Genomic DNA, 22,502 nt, shown 5'->3' with positions numbered 1-22,502 from the left:
CATTTCTAAAATCTCTAGGAAAGTGGTTTGCTTCGTTTGTTTGAAACTGACAAGTGTTATCAGGGTTTATTTTATCACGTCTATTATTTTTGAATTCTCTAAGTATTGTTGGTATAATTGTTGCTGGAAATATTTTTCTAGTGAAGTGCCTTCTGAAATTGTTTTTGTTTTAAGCCAAAATTACTTTAAAAGGAAACTCTATTAGGATTTTGAAATACAATTTTGATATTCTTTTCCTTATTTATTTGGTGTTGCACTAGAATCTATCGTAGTAATTCTAAATAACTAGTAATTCGAATCAGGGGGGTTGTTGTGTCACTGGATTTTTGTTATTTTTCAGAGAATACTGCGGTTTATTTGTTACTATTGCAATACTAATAGTGATACAAATGGCCCAAGGAAGAAATGGCAGAAGCATGTAGGAAGGGTTATATGTAGTCAGGAAAGATATCTTAATGCTCAACCAAGATATCTTAATGATGATGAATAGCATATTGGAACTTCAGCAAAAGCTTGGGCAACTGGAATATGAATTGGACGCATACACACGTAATTTGAAGATTTGTCGTAAACCATGACTGGAAAAAACAGACCTCCATTCTCGCATCATAATTGGTAGGAGCGCGAACCTCCAAGAACCATCGTGTTACCAAATTTTGGGAGCTTCCTCGGCCAATTTAGAAATTTGATATACACTAAAATATATTTATTGCAATTTTCTAGAAGTAGTAAAACAAATACTTTTTTTAAACACATAGTAGAATAGTCCAATAACCTTGCATCACCTATACTCTGATCATGTTCATGGACATAAATTTTGTAAATTATGCCAAATTGGATCATCAAACTAATGTAAATGTTATGTGTGAAAGTATTTGCTTTCATTTTCTAATCAAATTGTACAATTGCAAATAGATAGATCTTGTTCCCTCCTTTAGGAAAAGTTACATGCTAGCATTAACTTGTCTTATTTCTTTTTTTAAGAATTCATGTGTGATGGAAAAGTCTATGCAAACATAAATTATGTGTGAATGAAAAATGTTTTCTAATATTGTTTTACTAATCATAGGATTTTCAAATTTTATAAATCAATAAAACAATGCAAGAAATCACATTGCAAAAAAAGCACACACGACATAGGACAATGAGCTAGCTACACATTATATACTGTGAATGTTAGAGTATATATAATATAAGTAAATAGCATAATAAAAAACATGGAACTTAAAAAATAAATTCATTGAAATAATATTTATACAATGTTAATAGCTACATATCAGGTAACCACATGATGAAATTAGATCTCAACCATCCACCAAATTGGAAAATATCTCTGAAAATGGTCAAATCCTTCAAGAAGAAAGGAGAAGGTGGAGTTAATATTGGAATCGTGGAGATGTAGAGGTGTGGACCCCCCCCCCCCCCCCCCCCCCCCCCCCCCCACCCCTTGCCACTTGTCAATGGTAATTTAGTCTTACTAGTTATTGGTTAAACGGATATGTGCACTTTACATAAAACACTTCTTGATTTTGGTAACTCAACAATAATATAGGTTCATGAAGTTGACCACACTATACCATCTCTACAATATTGTAGTGAGATTGCTCGATAATGTAACTAAAGATAATATTATTGTCATTAGATTGCTCGACATTGAAACTAAAGAGAATCGTACTATCATTATATTGCTTAACAATGCAAATAAAGAGAACCATCATTGTATACACAAAATCATGTTTTGATGGTTTACTGTTGTAATTGGACTGTTGCATTCCGCACATACATCAAGCCTTTCCATAAATATGCTTTGAGGACAAAACATTTCTAAATGGGAATAAAATATAATGAATATAAATATATATAAATATCAATAATTAATAATTAGTGAAGCGAAACATCCTAATGAAAGGACATGTCTCTACTAAAAACATGACCCTTAATGAAAGGGCACTCCTACTTAGATATATATAAGGGGCTCTCATTTGTAATATGATCATATCATTTCTCACACATTATTCAATGTATATTATTTTATCCTAAATGAATTTCTTTATATTCCAAATATTTATATATTTAATTGATAAGCCATATTGGTTATCACACATGTTCTCAAATGTTGATGAATCATAACATAGCAAGGACACTAGTTCATTTTAACCCAAAATTAGCATCACTAAGCTTGCATTGTTATAATATTCATGTAGGATATTACATAGTAATGTGGCATGCTTGTAAGACCAAAGTGTTCCCATGATGTGGAGATACAAATTCTTGGTTAGTGTTGCACATTGATTTTTGCAATGCACTACATTTTGCTCACATGTGTTGCATAATGCAAATGACAACATTGTTTAGTGTACCCTTACCTACACCACCTAATGTGCCTTAGAGGCAAATAGATACATTTTTTTACTATTGATGTGTGTACCCCACATCCTGAGAGTTGTATTTAAGTAAATGTAAAGCACCCTGAGTATTGTGTCTAGGTAATTGAAATAAAATGCAATATTTAGTTAAACTGCCACTTGGACATGTGGTATCTTCCAATTAATTGAATGTTCTCTACAAAGTGTGGGGTGTGCACATGTTGTAGCCACTACGACAACACCCCAAAATTTTGCCTTGCGTACCTAAATTTTGGGCCCCCCTCCTTTGCTCCTTTAAATATAAAAGGTTATGTTCATGATTCGAATCGTTTCAACCTCCCACTAACTCAATTGCCATAAAACTTATTTAATGTGCATGTATTTATAAGAAACATTTCATGTATCTACATTCTTTCATCTTAGTTCTCATCCTAGCGAGTGCATTAGAGTTTCGTCAACTGTCATTTCTTTTGAAGCCCTATGCTATCATGACTACATTCAATATCATTTTGGATGTTAACTTGATAAAGAGATTTCACTTGTACATGCAAGGATAATTTTTATAAGCTTTTATATTGTGAAACATCTGAATTGTCTTAAAACTCACCTAGGCCAATATTTTAAGTACCTTGTTTATTATATATCTTAAGATTTATATTCAAATGCATGTAAACCCATTTTTATTTCCCAATCACCCTACTAACATGTGTTGTTTTTTGGCAAGTATGGTGAACAAGGGGAGAATATCAAACAATGTTAAACCAAGGTGTTGAAGCCATTGATAACGGCTAATGCACTAAGGCACAATCAAAGGGTTCATACTCCCACATGTGCAACATATATGTCGAGAAATATATTAAATAGTGACAACCATATTAGAGGACCCTCTTCAAAAATATATATTAACACTAAGTGTGTGGGATGAGCACACAATCAGTGCTTAAAAGGTAGTGTTTGTGAATGTATACACATCAAAAAAGTGAGGCAATGTTACCAACACATGAAGAATACAAGTCATAAGGCAGTAGTGCATATGACAAAAGGATCATCGCTTGAATCCATTGAAAATCTAAGAGGCCACGATGGATTCACATCAAACAAGGGGTCTTTAGCACTTGAGATAGTACTAGCATTAGATAATTGATATGTGCTTAAGGAGTTAGAGACATTAAGTTCCTGACAACTACTAGGGTGCGTTGTGGTGAGGCTAGGGTTTTTCTTTGGGGGATGATATGAGCAACCCATGTTCCATTGTTAGGTTTTGATTATTGCAGAACATGTACTTCTATTTGCAACAACATTAATAAGAAGTTCTCCTCTTTTGACATTTATTCCCATGCACTTTTGTGGTGGTTATAATAGTTATCCAATACTTCCATTATGTATGTACGTGTGCTTGCATGTGGGTGATTGGTCTATGAACTAATTCATTACTATTGCACATGTGATTGCTTTTGAATCTTTACTCATATATTCCATGTTATGTTGATAACTTGTTGTAAATTTATTTACAATTAACCTTTGGCACCTTTCCTATTTGTGCATGTCTAAGATGGTTTTAGCTCACTATTCATTCTTTTGGCATGTTTCTTCTTATTGTTTTGATGTTACATTATTGTATCTCATTTTGTAAGTTCATTGTGAGTTAATCTAATCCCCATTCTTTGGGAATTTCATTCTTTCCCTCTCTCTGACTTCTCCTCATTTGATGGCTAGGAGTGAAACAACATTATCACTACCAAGCCTACATACTGGATGGGGCTCATATCCTAAATGGTGAGAGGTCTAATTTGGACTTCACACCAGGAAGACCCCCTAGCTGTTGGCAGGGAATTCTCCCTCGTCAACAACACACTAATAGTCAAATGTGCATGCTTCTAACAATATTGACTATGAATGCATATCCCCCATACTATTATTATTGTGTCGAGGCAACTTGGCACCATTATGTCCAACTAGAATGCTAGTTGGAATTGAAATTTCCTTTTGGTTTCTTAAATTCACCACTAACAATTTTAGGGATACACATGTTGAGAGTCTATGATGTATTTTATTATCACCATTGATTATTGTTGTAGAGTACATGTATCAATAGTCAATGGTGTAGGCTATTGGCAACGTAATTATCAATGTATGTACCTTGTAGTGTGAGTGGCATGTCTATGCAACCTAACCACACCATGGATTTTAGATGGATTGCTTTCTAGACTTGACGTTGTCTTTCAATTGAATTGGTGCATTATACAATGTTGCAGGGTACGTGCATCGATACCAAATGATGCACTTTTTAAGACTATTAAATGTTTATGTTAATAATTTGCACCATATGTGTTGTTTCTAGGCAGCCTAGATGCATTATATGATCCATTTGTATTACATAGTACCTTCCCATTGACCAGACACATTCCAGTAAATGTGAAATTTGCGCATTGATAATTAAAGTGTGCACTTGTAGAACATGATGCACCAGCTTCAATGCAAGGTACTTGTACCAATGAACAAAATCATTAGAGGGTGCACTCAATTTTTTATTAAAGAAAAATAACATTTCATTCACTAAATAGAAAATACAATCAATAAAATGGGGAAAAATGTACATCAAAATAAAATATTTCATTATTTCCTTGTTATGGAAAATCCATGGCTATAAATAAAAAGAAAAATACTCATAATGATTTTTAAATGAAATTTGAAACTTTGACGAGCAAATAGGTGGAAATTGACGTGTGAGAATGGTAAGTTAATCACATGAAATTCAAATCGTGGATAGATTACACTATGACATTGATGTTTGGAAGAGAGAGAAGCATCTAAGAAATTGGAAAAAACACAATAAATTGATCAAGGTTTTTCTTTTTCCCTTTCTAATTTACCATAACCAGTGTAGTGCATTGTAAATTACAATGCATTGATGTGCCCATATCTTACTAGCACATCGATAATAATTTTTATTTTTATATTTAAATACATTGTTGTTCATTGTTTGTAGTAAATCACCATAAACAATGTGTTATTAATATTGACACATCAATGTGACTTTATTATAAGCACAACAATGCATCATTGAGATTATGTTGTACAATAATTAATTTTATACAAAGATTCACCCACTATTTACATTATAAACCTTTGCAAGATCAGATTTGCAAAAACCATTTCTACAAAAACACTTTTTCCCCACTTGGAAAATGAGTCAAGGGACATGGCATCACACCCTCAGTGAAGTTAAATGCATCCTATGCAAGAATGTGATGGACGTGATGCAAAGGTTATTAATTCTTATGGGAAGGAGACAACGACAAATTGTGGTTGCCGAGAGAGGTCAGTTTAATTGTGTGGTGGTAGAGGTGGTTATCACCCCGCTCAAGATGTTAAATCTGTAGCGATGGGATGTTAGATCCCTGGTTATAGGTAGAGAGAAGTGGGTGGTGGAGGTCAAGCTTGTCCTATTGTGAACAAGGGTGAACAAGCAGGAGAAAATTGTGAAGGTTCTTGCAATGTAGAACTACCAACTCCCCAGCTATTTCACCATCAGATTGTAACTGGTGTTCTCCTCTTGGAGTTGTGGCTTCAATGGTTATTTGGTATTAATCCTCCACTTTCTATTGTTTTAGTTAATTTGGAATATTTGCAGGGTTCTCTTTTTGGTGTCTAGTCAAGGTTGGTGGTTACTGCATTTTCCTTTTTCACACTCCTTTCCCTACTATGCCAGGTGCCTCATTCCAATTCCACATCTTAGAATTTCTTTGTGTGATGTTTTATTCCATTTCCCTCGATCTCGATCAAAGATTTATGCTCTTATCTTTCACCCTTTTGAGCAATGTTGTTTCCTTCTTCACTTAGATACTATATATTCGATGGGAGTGTTAGTCTGGTGGATTTTTTTATCATGTTTCTAAATTGTATTGGGTGGGGAAATCATGGTCAATAAGCTTCTCTGTCGACATTCATTCTCCAAACTTTCTATTTTTTTCTTCGTGCAAGTTTTTGGGTGGTGTATCCAACTCTTAGTCTTGGATATTATCTGAATTTCATGCTCCTGACTATTCCACCTACATACAATGTTAATGGATTGTTTTCCTGTAGGATTTCCTTTTCTTGGGGGGTGGTTTTCTTGGTCATGTATTATCTCATTTGGTGGTTTATGTTAGACTAGAAATTCATGGTTGATGGACTTGCCTGTTGCTTCTCCCTTTCCAAGATCATTTGGAGGTTTTCTTTATAGCAGGGATCTCTTAGGGAAGCTCCATTGCACCTCTCTCATATTGGGTCTAGGTTGGTCTACTTCTAAATTCCTTCAGCTAGTGGGCCTGATCCCCATGCCACATGTTGTAGCGGCTACCACGACCCTCCAAAATTTTGGCTCTCATGCAAATTTCAGAGCCTACCTTGGATCCTGCGATTGATCATCCTTGGTCACTTGTTGGTAAGCTAATGATCTCAAGATTCCCCTCCTTGATATTAAGAAGTTTTCCATGTTCTCATCTTTATGCAACATGTGTCATCTTTAGGCATAAGGATTGTGGTTTATCATTCAAAGGGAATGTTGTTTCGCTTTAAGGGAAATCTTGTGCATGGGATTTGTTTTCGTTACATAGACATGTTTCACACTCACTTCATGCACTCTTGTCATGAAGGTTGTTGCATCAAGAAGAGTATGTTTTATACATTCTGGATGGTCTACATTGTATCACTAAGTGTTCGTGTGTGATCATAGTCGAGTCTTATCACTGTTTTTATATGTTTCACTGATATCACACTTAGCTCATGTCCCAAGCAACCTAACCTCATCCAGCTTCCCAAAGTTGTGCACTTTGCTTCTGCAACCCTCAAGCTTTCTCCCTTGCTTGTTGGAACCCCGCAATGTGCAAAGACCCTAGCCTCCCTTGGCATCCAAAACTATGCAGTGGTTTACTCTAGTGTCCTTCCGTAGACGAAACCCACTGTCTCCGGAAATTTTGCAGTTTTTTCCCTCAACTACTTAGTCTGAACTGCACTCAAGAACTATGCAAAGGTCTCCTCCCAAGACCCCATCCCATAGCAGTTTCCTATGCGTCAAACCTTATTGTTGTCCAAGTTGTCCTGTCTTTATTGCATGCATAAACTACCCAGATGGGCCTCCCACAGCCTCATCACGGAAGTGGCCATTGTTCGCTGAAACTACATTGATCTATCTCTCAGTGACTACAGGTAAGGTGACATAATGAGATCACGCCCAAGGAGTTGAGGATAAGTACCAAGAGACTAAGTGACAGTAGATGCATGACCATCTTGAGGGTAAATATGGTAAGTAAAGAACACCTTTCAAAGTAAATCTCTTAATTGAATTTGTAGGACTACTTGTCATTGTCATATCATCCTATCTTCAGTAACATGCATGTGTGAAAACACAAAAAAAATAAATTATTTAATGTGTTTCCTCTACATGTCTCGCTTTTTTTTCGCTTGTTTGACCAACTGTCGTCTTCAGTATATTAATTGCTATGTAATTCTTGCGACCATCTTCTGGTGATGTTGAAGGTTTGTCTTTATGTATATGAGTTTTTTTTGCTATGTAAACATCTATCGCACTCACACATGAAGTTGTAAACAATGCCATGCAAGTTTCGTCATGGTCGTTCAAGGATCTATCTCAAGTGTCACACTTGTCGCTCTTAACCTTTAGACAGTCACACTAAGACATGTTGTCTTGTTGGTTTGAGATGTATGGTCATCGAGTCATGTTGAGTGTGTGTTTGCAAGGTCCTATATAAACGAGTTCACTCACTCACACACTTAGCCATTTTATCGAAAATATGTCGACCCGACCACCCTCCATCAACTAGACCTCCACTGAGCTGCATTGCATAGTCTCAACCCTCAGTGACCAAGCATTATTACCCAAAACTACGTAGAGCTTGAGGCTTCCCTCTTGGAAGTTTGTACTATGCAATTCTGGAATCAAACCAACTAAATGTCACCCAAAATAGTGCTGAACTTGGCCAAGAAGCCATCTCAATTTGCGCTCCCTGCAAACCTATCTATCAAGCCTCTCGCTGGTCAACCAAAGAATTTTACCCAAGGATGCACTCATCCCCAAAAATTCGCAGAAGTCGTCAGCCTGCCTGCCTACACTTCTTAAAGAAATTGTGCACACATGAGGTATAGGCACCCACTTCCTGTCACTGCACTATCCCAGGAAATTGTGCATTTTTGTCAAGCGATCCCCTACCGGCTTGCTTGCCACTCCTCCTAAAAATTTTCAGTTTTTAAGGCAGTCCACCTATTTCCCGACACCCTACTCAGCCCAGAAACTGTGCAGACATGAACCTTCTTGACTTCTTCCTAGATCTGTGCAGTTCTAACCAGTAGGCTTCCATAACCTGATCCCAGCCTCCACTAGAAATATGTGTTTTTTTCACTGCCAATGCCTCCTACCACTCGCGTTGCCTTCCCCCGAAAAACTGCACAATTATACCTCCCAGCTAAGCCAGATCCTACAGATGTCACCTGTTTTCCCAGACTGCTCAACCCAGTCTCTCAGTGACCTCTGTGTAGTTTTTCCCGACAGTGTCCTGGAGCCTCGCATATTGTCCTAACATGTGCTCTCCATTGTTTCATAGCCTTTTCCTTTCTCCCAGTCACCTGCACCCAAAAACAAAAGACAATGCATCATGGTAGACTAGGGGGTTTCTAGATTTGATTTCGTCTCATCATGAGTGATTGCGGAAACAGGTACATGGATGAGACATGGCGTGACGACAAATGAGATGAACAAGTAGCACATGCTAGGAGACTTTCTCACAGTTGGATGAACACGTGAAGCATACCATGTAGAAAGCGAAAGAGACACATGCACATGCATGAACCATCAAGTGAACACCAAGGCCATTGAAGACTCTTCACACTTTTCCATGTGGAGGTGAAGCTATGGTATGTCATGAGCACACTCATCACTCAACAACACAACAGCTTGACAAGAACAACATAGCCAACATGTGCATACCAGCAGTATCATGTCGAGTTGTGTCATGAGTCGCCTCAACCACATCATTACTTTGGGTCACACTTGTGTAATCAATGTAATGTAATGTGGAAGTCCAAGAGACCCATGGATGAAGTCAAAGAGTCAAGTAAGTTGAACAATCATGTAATTCGAACAATCATGAGGGAAGTCAAATAGTTACAAGGGTCAGTTTCACCCTTGGCTATATATACCCCCTCATTTGTACAGCAGAGGACTTTTCACCTTGGCTCCTCCCACATTGCGTTGAGAGCAAGTAATATTTTCTTTGAGGAGCAAGCACTGGCTCCAACACTCCACTACTAGGGCTAGTGATGTATGGTGTATGAATATGTCTTGGAACTTTCGCTTAATTCAGAAGCCTGTCATAGGCTAGCACGTTTTCACACATGTATTTTATTTGTTTGTAAGACTATTCTTTGGATGCTTGTAATGCATGTTGCTTTAACTTGTACTAAGATAGTTGAACTATTTTGGTTGTTTTAGTGCATATGTTGTTGGAAATGTGTTGTATCAGTTGTTATCATTGTCTCGCTCGTGTGGACTACTCCGTCGGACACTAGACAGACTCATTCTTGTAAACTTGTTATAATGACCATCGCACTCATGTGGACTACTCCACTGGGTGTTGTACGTGCTATTTGTTCACCTTTGTGTATGTGATTGTCACATCCATGTGGACTACTCCACCGAAAGCTATGCAGATTCTATTGTGTTGTGTGTCTCTAACTGAGTTGGGACTATTCCCTTTCAACTTGAGACTCACTCTCACCCTTCCCCTCCACGGTGAAAGAACTTTGACACAAGCAACACTAAGCACTAAGCGAAGGAGTTCTGTATTTCCTTGGCTCAACACACATATGAAGGTGAAGGCATAATGGTTTGGCTTGAACACAGAATTGCCTTTACAATTACATGTCACAAGTATGAAATCCATGAAGATTACATGACCTACTCATTGTTCGCATTCACGCTTCGAGGGCACCCATTGCTATCGTGTGCCACGCTACCTAAGAACTCTATTCACTCTCTCACTATGTTGATCATAGAGGTAGACCATGCTTTCCATCATTTTGACCATAAAGCACTCAATAAAGAAATTTTGAAATTATGGAAAGCACATGATGAATCCGTTGAGCAATTTTACACACGCTTTCGTAATCTTGCGTATCGATTTCCTGAAGATGAAATAGATTGGGAATTTCTCGATGGAAGATTTAAGTATCTTCTTTACATATCTGAAAATCTGAAATTCTTAGAATCATTCGAACCCCTCCCAGCATACCTCAGTGTTAGAGCTGCCAAATCTAAGACGGACAAGGTCATTGTTACAAGTGACAGTCTGTCCTCTTCTCATCAAACAACTCTAGTTCCACAGTACGAGGTGGAAAAGGTGCACACACATCTATTAAACTATCATATCCTCATACCCCACCTGCTCTTGATATCTTTGTAGATTTGGCTTGCAAGCCTGTTGGTTGTCATGTGGACCTGTTACCTCAACCTATGTCCCTGTGTTCTATTGATCCTCCTAATTGTATTGTCATGTGTTATTTTGTTTCGAACTCCACACTTGTTGTGAACGAGGTTCAAGTTGTCGACGAAGTTGGTTTTGTGTAGCCAACCTGCACTATCATTCATAATGAGTGTGTGTGGAAATATGAAGAGGAACCCATGCTGAAGGATGACTCCCTTCCATCCGTGCTTCATCCGCTCTATCTTGAAATCTCTTGTGATTTTGCCACTTTTGATTTTTCCTGTGAAAACTCATCTCTAGATGTTCCTAATTCCGATCATTCACATGACACACCAGATGTCAACCTGTCATTACATTGCAGAGAGGACACCTCTTCCTCTGAAAATATGTCCCATATGTCATCTGTCATTTTTGAAAACACAAAGGGTGACAATCCTTGTTTCTCATCTACCCCTCTGCATGATTCATCAAATCATGAGGATGTCGAAAAACATCCCAAATTTTTTGATCATGATTATCATGATCTCTGTACTTCTTCATTTCATCACAATTTTGATTCACTCATTTTCAATCTTCCTAAGTCACTGGTCTCCGATGATTTAGCTATTAACGAAGTAGAAAGCCCACAGGTTGTCGAGGCACTTTAGCCTGAGCTGATCATTATGTTAGGCCCTCACTGTCCTGAGGTTAGTTCCACTTCTGATAAAAAAAATTGAAACACCCAAGGCTCATCATCACTCATTTGTATGCATTGAAGATCAATCCAATACACAGATTTCGCTTCCTCCACCTGAATCACATGAACCCATCGCTCATGCATTGGAGGAATCATACATAGCAAGAACATTTGCAAGGTGTAAGTTATCTCTTTTTCTCATGTTTTCTTATCTATAACAGTCAAGAAAGTGTGCATGCTTATCATCTGCACGCAATGTGTCACAACACCATGTTAAGTCCGCAGAATGTTTGTCTTGTGAATTCACTCTTTTCTTTTATGTGGATGTTTTAGAACTTGAATCGTGTTGGTATTCGTTGATCTATCTTTCTTGTTCACTGGTTTACATGCATATCTTTCTTGTTTACCATGCCTTTGCCAACATATCCCGGCCAATGCACCAGTGGCTGCATTGGAAATATCACTTCACATGAGTAGGCCCATGCATTATTTAGCGTAGGAGTAGGAGTAGTGTTTTCTTTATTGCTTTGCTTTGCTTTCTTGTTTGCATGTTTGCTTTTATTACTTACTTGGTTTGGTTTTCTCTCTTGCTTTCTTTGCTTACTTGTTTCGCTTTCACTCTACTTCTACTTTTTTCTTTTTTCTTTCTTTTCTTGTTCATGTTCGTAGGTTAGCCTTACATGAAATCGTGTTTGGCTCTCAAGACAGGCTAGGAAAATATAAGAGGATTTGTATAGCTATCAATATTTGGTTATTTTTTGTCCTCTCTCTTTATGAAGAGCTTATTGTATTCAATCGATGATGACTTGATGCAAAATTTGTTCTTTTCAAAGTGAGTCTTAGTGAAAACACAACGCTTACCCTTGTAACCTCAATCAAGTAGAGTAAGGTGAGGGGGGGAACCTTAACAAGTATGTTACAGGTATATATAACATAATTCTTTGAAGGAACAACCTCTTATTCTCTCAATAATTAGGGACCCTTGTTCCACCTTTGAAATAAATAAGTGCCTATGCACATTTCTTTGAAAAATGAAATAAAAAAAAAAACAAAAAACAAAAAAACGAATAAGGCGAAAGAAGAGAAAGGCTTCCTGGATAGAGAGGTCATACAAGTAACTCCGTCGGGGTACTGACCAGGCTCACTGGTAGCAGAGCGATGCTTGTGTTCCTACATGACTCCGTCGGGGTACTGTCCAGGCCGACTGGTAGTGGAGCAACACCAGAGATGAAACTTAAACTCTGACAATTATATTACTTGTGCATCAATATATCCTTCATCCCCAATCAAAACAACTAAGTTGACTTGGCTTGGAATGTGTGCTGACCGATCAAGAGAATGGTAGGGACTACATCTTTCACACAAGCTAGTGCAGAAGCCATCATGATCAAATAATCGAACAATACTTCTGGAAGGGTTAGACTCACTTTTCATGAAACAAGGTCCATACAGAGAGCTGGAGTTCTACCAGTGTGTCGCTAATGTTGTAGCGGCTACAACCACCCTCCAAAATTTTGGCTCGCATGCAAATTTCGGAGCCTACCTTGGATCCTATGATCGATCGTCCTTGGTCACTTGTTGGTAAGCTAATGATCTCAAGCTTCCCCTCCTTGATCTTAAGAAGTTGTCCATGTTCTCATCTTTACACATCATGTGTCATATTTGGGCATAGGGATTGTGGCTTATCATGCAAAGGGAATGTTGTTTTGCTTCAAGGGAAATCTTGTGCATAGCAGTTGTTTTTATTACATAGACATGTTTCACACTCACTTCACGCCCTCCTCTCACGAAGGTTGTTGCATCAAGAAGAGTATATTTTATACATTCTGGATGGTTTATGTTGTATAACTAAGTGTTCATGTGTGATCATATTCGAGTCCTATCATTATTTACATATGTTTCACTGATCTCACACTTAGCTCATGTCCCGAGCAACTTAGCCTCATCCAACTTCTCGGAATTGTGCACTCTGCTTCTATAACCCTCAAGATTTCTCCCTTACATGCTGGAACCACAAAGTGTGTAGAGACCCCAGCCTCCCTTGGCATCCAAAACTGCGAGTGGCTTCCTCTAGTTTCCTTCCCATCCAAAACCCACTGTCTCTAGAAATCGCGTAGTATTGTCCCTCCACTGCTCAATCTGGACTACACTCAAGAACTACGCAAAGGTGTCCTCCCAGGACCCCATCCCACAGTAGTGTCCTATGCCGAAAAAATGTGCAGTGTTCTCCAATTTTTCCTATCTGTCTTGCATGCAAAAATTGTGCAGTTGGGCCTCCCACGGCCCCATCCTAGCAGCAGTCACTACCTACTAAAACTACGTTGATCTATCTCTCAGTGACTACAAGAAAGGTGACATATTGAGATCACTCCCAAGGAGTTGAGGAGAAGGACCAAGAGACTAAGTGACGGAAAAAGATTAGGACGGCATGAAAACTTCGTTAGATGCATGATCATCTCGAGGGTAAGTATGGTAAGTAAAGAACACCTTTCGAAGTACATCTCTTAGTTGAGTTTGCACGAATACTTTTCATTTCCATATCATCCTATCTTCAGTAACATGCATGTGTTCAAACACAAAAAAAAAAAGTTATTTCATGTGTTTCCTCTACATGTCTTTCTTTCTTTTCGCTTGTTTGACCAACTATCGTCTTCACCATGTTGATTGCTATGTAATGCTTGAAACCGTGTTTTGGTGATGTTGAAGGTTTGTCTTTATGTGTATGAGTAAATTTTTGCTATGTAAACATCTATCGCACTCACACACGAAGTTGTAACCAATGTCGCACAAGTGTCGTCGCGGTCGTTCAAGGATCTATCTCAAGTGTCGCACTTCTCGCTCTTAACCTTTAGAAAATCACACTGAGACATGGTGTCTTGTTCGTTTGAGGTTTCTGGTCGTCAAATCATGTTGAGTGTGTGTTTGCAAGTTCATGTATACACGAGTTCACTCGCTCACACACGCAACCATTTTTCTAAAAATATGTCAACCAGACCACCCTCCATCAACCAGACCTCCACTGAGCTGCATTGCACAATCTCAGCCCTCAGTGACCAAGTACTATTTCCCAGAAATTCGCAGAGCTTGAGGCTACCCTCCAAGCAGTCTGTACTACGCAATTCTGGAATCAACCTGACTAACTGTCACCTAGAATATCGCAAAAGTTTCCCAAGAAGTCATCTCAGTCTATGCTCCTTGCAAACCTATCTATCAAGCCTCCCACTGGTCAACTAAAGAATTTGACTCAAGTAGTGACCCAAGGTTGCACTTATCCCCAAAACTGCACAGAAGGTGTCAACCTGCCTGCCTAGACTGCCCGAAGAAATTTTGAGAAATTGTTATGAAACCAACTCACAAAAAGATAGAAAAGATAGATAAATGCCTTAGAATTCAACCTCTTCGAGGGGGCAACCTCATTTACATTACACAAATGAACAATTCCTGGATGATACAAATGAAAATACCTCCTTTCTATATATAGGAGTCTAAGGGGTCGTAATGTAATCAGAGCCAACATAACAATAATAATATAAGGGCACAATAATAACAATAGTGGGCTTCTATGGGGCGTAATGTAATCAAAGCCAACATAACAATAATAATGTAAGGGCACAATAATAACAATAGTGGGCTTCTATGGGGCACAATAGTATAATATGGGGACTACATGGGTACAAAAATATAATAAGGGGGTTGTACTAATAACAATAAGGGGTTACACTAGTAGTATAGGGGCCTAACATGCCCCTCTCCTTCAAAAAGTGTTGTCCTCAACGCTTGAGTAGTTCTTGATGCTTCTATATAAAATTCTTGTCCTCCCATGTGGAATATTTAGCGGGTAAGTTCTTCCACTTGATGAGATACTCTGAAATTGATCAATTCCATAGTTGTCGGGTTCTTGTTTCTATGACTGCTCCAGGTTCCAATATGATTTTTCCTTCCTTGTCAAGTTCTGGCAATATTGTTGGAACTAGGATATTCGGAATCTTTTGAATGAGTTCCCTCCCTGCTTCGCCATTCTTCCATTCATACCTTACTTTGTTTATCAAATTTGGTTGGATAATTGTACCAACCTCTACCATTTCTGCAACCATATGTTCAATTTCACTACTTTGGGCATATGGATATCTATAAGGCTTGATGTTTGGAGGAACACATCCTGGAATAAAATGAATAGCATGATCATGATCACGAATACGTGGGAGACCTTTGGGAGTCTCAAATACCTTGGAATGATTGTCCAAGACTTTTTGGAGATCTGGAGAAATACATGATTTCGATGTGCGAATAGTTAGCGAATATAATTGTGCAATTACACCTCATTGTTCTTTCTTTATAAGTTTTTTCATTCTGTCAGAGTTCATTATCTTTCCTAGTTTCCCTGTGATACCCTTTAATTCAACTTCCTTTCCTTCAAAGAAAATTTCATAAAAAGTTCTTGAAAATTAAAAGTTATTGTACCCAATGATTGTAGCCATTGGACTCCTAGTACAACATCAGCACCACCCATTGGAACGGAAAACATTGTGCTATTCAATACATATTCTCCCATGGATAGCTGGATATGATGGCACTTTCCAGAGCAATTTATGGTTCCTCCACTTACAACCGTCACTTGACACTCTGGTTTTGGATCTAGGAAGCAATTTAAGTCCTTGGCTATCTTACAACTAATAAAATTATGGGTACTACCCGAATCAATCAACATTATTACCTTTTTCTTCTTGATATGTCCTTCTGTCTTTATCATTTGAGGAGTGGTAATTCTGATGAATGCATTACAAGATATGGTCGGATTCATTTCTTCTTTCTTTGGGGTTGGGTCCTGGGGAGTATCCTTTTCTTTTGATGTTTCTTGATACTTTTCTTCCCGATATTTCACTGTTTGAACCTTCTTCTTCTAGATATGTCCTTCTATCTTGAGAGTTTGGGGAGTGGTAATTTCTTCCAGTGCTTTACAAGATATGGTCGGATTCATTTCTTGATGCTCGATGTGATCTTTCACTTCTTCAACATTTTTCTTCTTGATATGTCCTTCTATCTTGATAGTTTGAGGAGTGGTAGTTCTGGCCAATGCATTACAAGATATGGTTGGCTACATTTCTTCTTTATTGATGTGATATTTCACTTCTTGAACCTTTTTCTTCTTGATATGTCCTTCTATCTTGAGAGTTTTAGGAGTGGTAATTCTTGCCAATGCCTTACAATATATGGTCGGATTCATTTCTTCTTTCTCTGGGGTTTGGTCTTGGAACACATCCTCTTCTTTTGATGTTTCTTGATCCTTTTCTTCCTCCTCTTCATACTCTATGTAAAATAATTTCTTCTTAGCACACTTATGACGTTTAGTGCATTTGCTATCACAATTGTAACAAAGCCCTTTTTTTTTTCTCTTCCAATTGTTGTGGTGTAACCCTTGTAGGATGTGGAAGGCTAGGAGAAACAACATTTCCATTATTATAGTTGTGAGGGGTAGACTTCCTTGTTGCCATAATTTTGCTTTCCACTATGTAACAAAGCCATTTTACTCTTTCCAATTGTTGTGGTGTTGCTCTAAAGAAGGTGTTGCTTTTTGTATCCTCGTAATGTGCTATCATTTCCTCCGTCAAAATTGACCACGTAACAAGTTGTTTACAAGAACAAAGCCCTTTATACCATAAAAATTGATTTGGTTCTAAATATGAAGATACAATAAATACCTTTTGTAACAGTGGTACACCATGTAGATCAAAATATTGCTCCATCTGAAGTATCCAATTTACCGGATCCTTGCCATCAAACTTCCTCATCTCGCTTTTTCTTGATTTTAGGAGCTCGATCTTGAAACGACTGTAACTCTATACTTTAGGATTTTTAAGTTCTGAAATTGCGACCCGTAATAGCCCTCTGCATCCTCTTTCCAATGCCACTAGTCTAATCAAATTTAGATTCTCCAAGAAAGAGTTATGCACAATCTCCCAAATGACTTGATTATATACCTTTTCAGAAGAGCGAACTTGTATGAAGTGCCACGTTTCACTATTTGACCTTAGGATCTTAAAAATATACACAGGAAACTACAATCTGTCATTTTTCTATAACTTCTTACGAAATTTCAATTTGATGCTCAAAACAAAAGTTATGACTATTTTCCCCAGGTCACCTGTTTGGAATGTAATTCAGGAGTCTACAAAAAGACCGACTTCCTCATATCATATCTCCACAAATATTGTGCAAAAAGCTTTGAAATTTGGATCCAAGGTTCAACGCGATTTCTTCTCAAATGGGTCTTTTTTGTAGCATCTGAAACATCGCAAAAAAAAGTTATAGCGCAAATTCCACGATGACCTGTTTGGAGCAGCGAAACCCTAGAATTCAAAGCTTTGATATCAAATGTTATGAAACCATCTCACAAAAAGATAGAAAAGATAGATAAACGCCTTAGAATTCAACCTCTTCGAGGGGACAAACTCCTTTACATTACACAAATGAACAATTCCTGGATGATACAAATGAAAATACCTCCTTTCTATATATAGGAGTCTAAGGGGTCATAATGTAATCAAAGCCGACATAACACTAATAATGTAAGGGCACAATAATAACAATAGTGGGCTTCTATGGGGCACAATAGTAACAATATGGGGACTACATGGGTACAACAATATAATAAGGGGGTTGTACTAATAATAATAAGGGGTTACACTAGTAGTATAGGGGCCTAACAGACATGAGGGACATGCACTCGCTACCTATCACTACATTGTCCCGGGAAATCGCCCATTTTTGTCAAGCAGATCCATGTAGGATTTATTTCCACTCCTCCTGAAAATTTCACAGTTTTGTTAAGCAGTCCACCTGCTACTCGACACCCCGCTCAGCCCAGAAACTGCGTAGAAATCAACCTACTTAAATGCTTCCCAAATCTGCACAATTCTGACCAACAAGCTCCTACAGCCCGATCCTAGTCTCCAATGGAAATCTATGCAGTTTTCACTGCCAGTGCCTCCTACTTCTCGCGCTGCCTTCCCCAGAAAAGCTACACAATTCTTCCTCCTAGCTGAGCTAGATCCCGCAGATGTCACCTACTGTCCCACACTGCTCAACCCAGCCTCTTAGTGACCTCTATGTAGTTTTTCCCAACAGTGTCCCAGAGCCTCATATCATGGCCTGACATGTGCTCTACACTGTTTCAAAGCCTTTTCCTTTCTTCCGATCACCTACACTCAGAATCCAAAGACAATGCATCATGGTAGACTAAGAGATTTCTATATTTGATGTCGTCTCGTCATGAATGATTGCAAAACAGGTACATGGATGAGAAATGGTGCAGTGATGAACGGGATGAACAAAGAGTGCATGCTAGGAGACTTGCTCGCGGCTGGATGAACACACAAAGCATACGAAGTAGCAAGCGAAAGAGACACATGCAAATGCACGAACCATCAAGCAAACACCAAGACCATTGAAGACTTCGCACACTTTTCCATGCAAAGGTGAAGCTATGGTACACCATGAGCACACTCATCACTTAGGAGCATGACACGAACAACACAGCCAGCATGTGCATACCAACATTGTCATGAGTCGCCTTGACCACATCACTACTTTGGGTCACACTTGTGTAACCAATGTAATATAATGTGGAAGTCCAAGAGATCCATAGATGAAGTCAAAGAGTCATGTAAGTTGAAAATTCATGAGGGAATTCAAACAGTCACAAAGGTCAGTTTCACCCTTGGCTATATATAACCCCTCATTTGTACAATAGAGGACTTTTCACCTTGGCTCCTCCCACATAGCCTTGAAAGTTTGTAATATTTTCTTTGAGGAGCGAGGAGTGGATCCAACGCTCCACTACTGGGGCTAGTGATGTATGTTGTACAAATGTGTCTTGGAACTTTCTCTTAATTCAAAATCCTATTACAAGCCAACACATTTTCACACATGTTTTGTATTCGTTTGTAAGAATACTCTTTGGACACTTGTAATGCATGTTGCTTCAACTTGTACTAAGATAGTTGAACTATTTCGGTTGTTTGAGTGCATATGTTGTTGGAAATGTGTTTTATCATTTGTTATCGTTGTCTTGACTGTGTGGACTACTCCGTCAGACACTAGACATACTCATTCTTGTAAACTTGTTATAACAACCATTTCACTTGTGTGGACTACTTTGTTGGGTGTTGTACATGCTATCTATTCACCTTTGTGTATGTGATGGTCGCATCTTTGTGGACTACTACTCTAGAATTTGTGTATATCTTGTCGTGTTGTGTGTCTCTAACTGAGTTGGGACTATTCCCTTTCGACTTGAGACTCACTCTCACCCTTCCCCTCTGCAGTGAAAGAAATTTGACACAAGCGACACTAAGCACTCACCAGGCAAACGAACCTCGCTGTTTGAAGACTAAGTATATCACTTTGATGTGCTAACAAGCAATAGCTAAGGCATATCTTTAAGATAATGGCAACCGGGTCATCATATCAGATGGGACTCCCACACCAAACTGTGTGAGGTCTAGTTGGGACTTCATACAAGGGAGATCCCTTGAATGTTGGTGGGTCCAGCACCACCAACGCCACACCAAGGGGCTCATGTCAGAAGATGGGTCACTTCTTATCAAGAGCAGGCCCACAAAGGTTGCACTTGCATGCACCACAAACTAGAAGGCTTTGCATCTCAATGCTATCTTGGAGATGCAGTTTTTATTGGGCCAGACTATCTTGGAGAGGCATAAGAATCATATGGATATCCTACACTCTCTTGAGCACTTGCACATACATCTAAGGGATCTGGATCAAAGAATGGAGAGAGTTGAAAGACACCTCGACATTCCTCCAGTAGCAGGTTGTACTTCAGAGGACCCATATGCACCCATCCAAGTCACATTATTACATACAAGTATGTTGGTTAGATATTTTATGAAATTGGTCATGGACTATATTTTTGTTTTTAGATATATATGTACAAGGGCATTTAGGATAGTTTATTAGTCTCAGTTAATTTTTTTTTCTATGTTAGAACTCAGTTATCTCTTGCCTCTTTAAGTAGAATGTGTTTTTGGATATGGTTAGGTGTCCCCAGTGAGAGACTAACCTAACAATATATACTCCACTATGTAAATTTCAATTTCCAAAGATAATACAATTCACCCCACAAAACAAAATGGTAGGAGAATGAAGAAATCAAAATAAAAATTTAGAATTCCATGGAGTTTTGGATATATGGTGATCAGGTGCTTTCTTAAGGCACTCCTTGATGTGAAATCGTTGGCTCAATTCCACACCCCAATCATGGTGATATATTGGACATGATGAAGATGTAGTCCTACTAAGCATACAAAAAAAATACAAATTTAGAAGTTATTTTATGAAGGCCACATCTACCGAAATCATCACCTTATGAATACATCATTGTTTCAATTTCCAATAAAGATGACACATGGAAAATGTCCATGGATCTCCAACCCCTTAATTAAATTTTCATCAAGCACTTATATACATAATCATGCACCAACTAAATATTAGATTAACTATACACAACAAAATTCTTAGATCAACCTAAAGTTTGGTTATCATTAAAGGCTCTTGAAGTCAAAAGACACATGGAATACAACTTAGAAAATGTGACAAGAATTAATTAAATGTTCGATGATGTAATTTTATTAATTCTCTTGCAATTTTCTCATGGTAATGGTTGATAAAGTGATTAAATCATGTTGTGACTAATTTAGGATCATGTATATAGACAACATATATATTTTTAGCAAAATTTAAATGAATAACCTTCTCCATTTGACCCAAACATTATCAAAATTATAAAATTGGCATTATTAAATACGTTGAAGAAATTTAACCTAATTTTCAAATGACAACATAAAGAATAACTCTTTAAAATATATCAAGGAAAACAAAATTTAATTTTTTTATGTGCAATTTGAAATTCACATCACTTGGGGTTTCCTTTTTGTTTTTTAAACAATATGGGAATCAAGAACTACAATTCATAGCATATCTTAGGTCAAGGGATCCACTCCTACAACCAACACTCTAAACTTGCACCAACCTTGATTAGAATTGGCACCAGGAGAGGTGGACAATATCACCTTCAGGAGTGAACTTAGTTTGCAAACTAGTTAGCTCTCAAAAGCTTCCAAAAAGTCAATTGGTTTGCTTTTGTGAGCTAAACAAGTGCTACATAATAGCTAGTCCCTGCCTTTTAGTTTAGATATAGCTAAATTAAAGTAAAAAAGGGACATAAAGATTCCATCAATAATTTATAATAATAAAAGTTACAATTAAAAATGATTTTATTTGATTTGACGGTAAACTACATTAACTAAACCAACATTCCTAGTTCCTAAGATTGATATTGTCTTTCTTAACTAGTACTTGTAAAATGACTTCAAGCCAAGCAAGGTCCAATTGGAAATAATAGGGCACAAGTGATCCAAAACTAAATCAAATGAAAAAGAAGAAAAATGCCACAATTCTACTCAAAACCTATTTGAATTATTTGCATCCATATTTTTTGTTCAATTAATTTTGGGTACGTGTCAATAATAGAAATATCAATTTTAATGGTTAGTTAATTCAATGAACTAGTAGGAATTTTTTTTGTTTGTAAACTAATCAAATATTTATGTCACCTTAAAATAGAAGCACATCATCCTTATGTTTATTGGTCTGCCATTAGGGAAACTAGACCAAAAGCACAAATAAGTTTCTTTAGGCCCTAATATCATTCCAAAGTTTGATAAGAGTATGAAAATGTATGGAGATGGACTGTAAAAATTAATGTTATATTTATTCCGAGCTTTTGTATTATCTTCAGAACTAATAAACTATAAATCAACTAGCCTCTTCACCATCATACCAAAAGACCATCTGAGAGACTTTAAAAATAGACCAGGTGTCACACGGAATAAGTCAATCTTGTGGACAAGATAGACCTTCCTAGAATCTAAAGAAGACCTAATGACAAGCAAACCAACTAGA

The sequence above is a fragment of the Pinus tabuliformis genome, chromosome 9, assembly GCF_031772625.1.
Source record: "Pinus tabuliformis cultivar Carrire ecotype Pingquan chromosome 9, CPIR1, whole genome shotgun sequence".
Lineage (NCBI taxonomy): Eukaryota > Viridiplantae > Streptophyta > Pinopsida > Pinales > Pinaceae > Pinus > Pinus tabuliformis.
The sequence above is the reverse complement of the archived record's forward strand: the minus strand, read 5'-3'. Positions refer to the sequence as shown.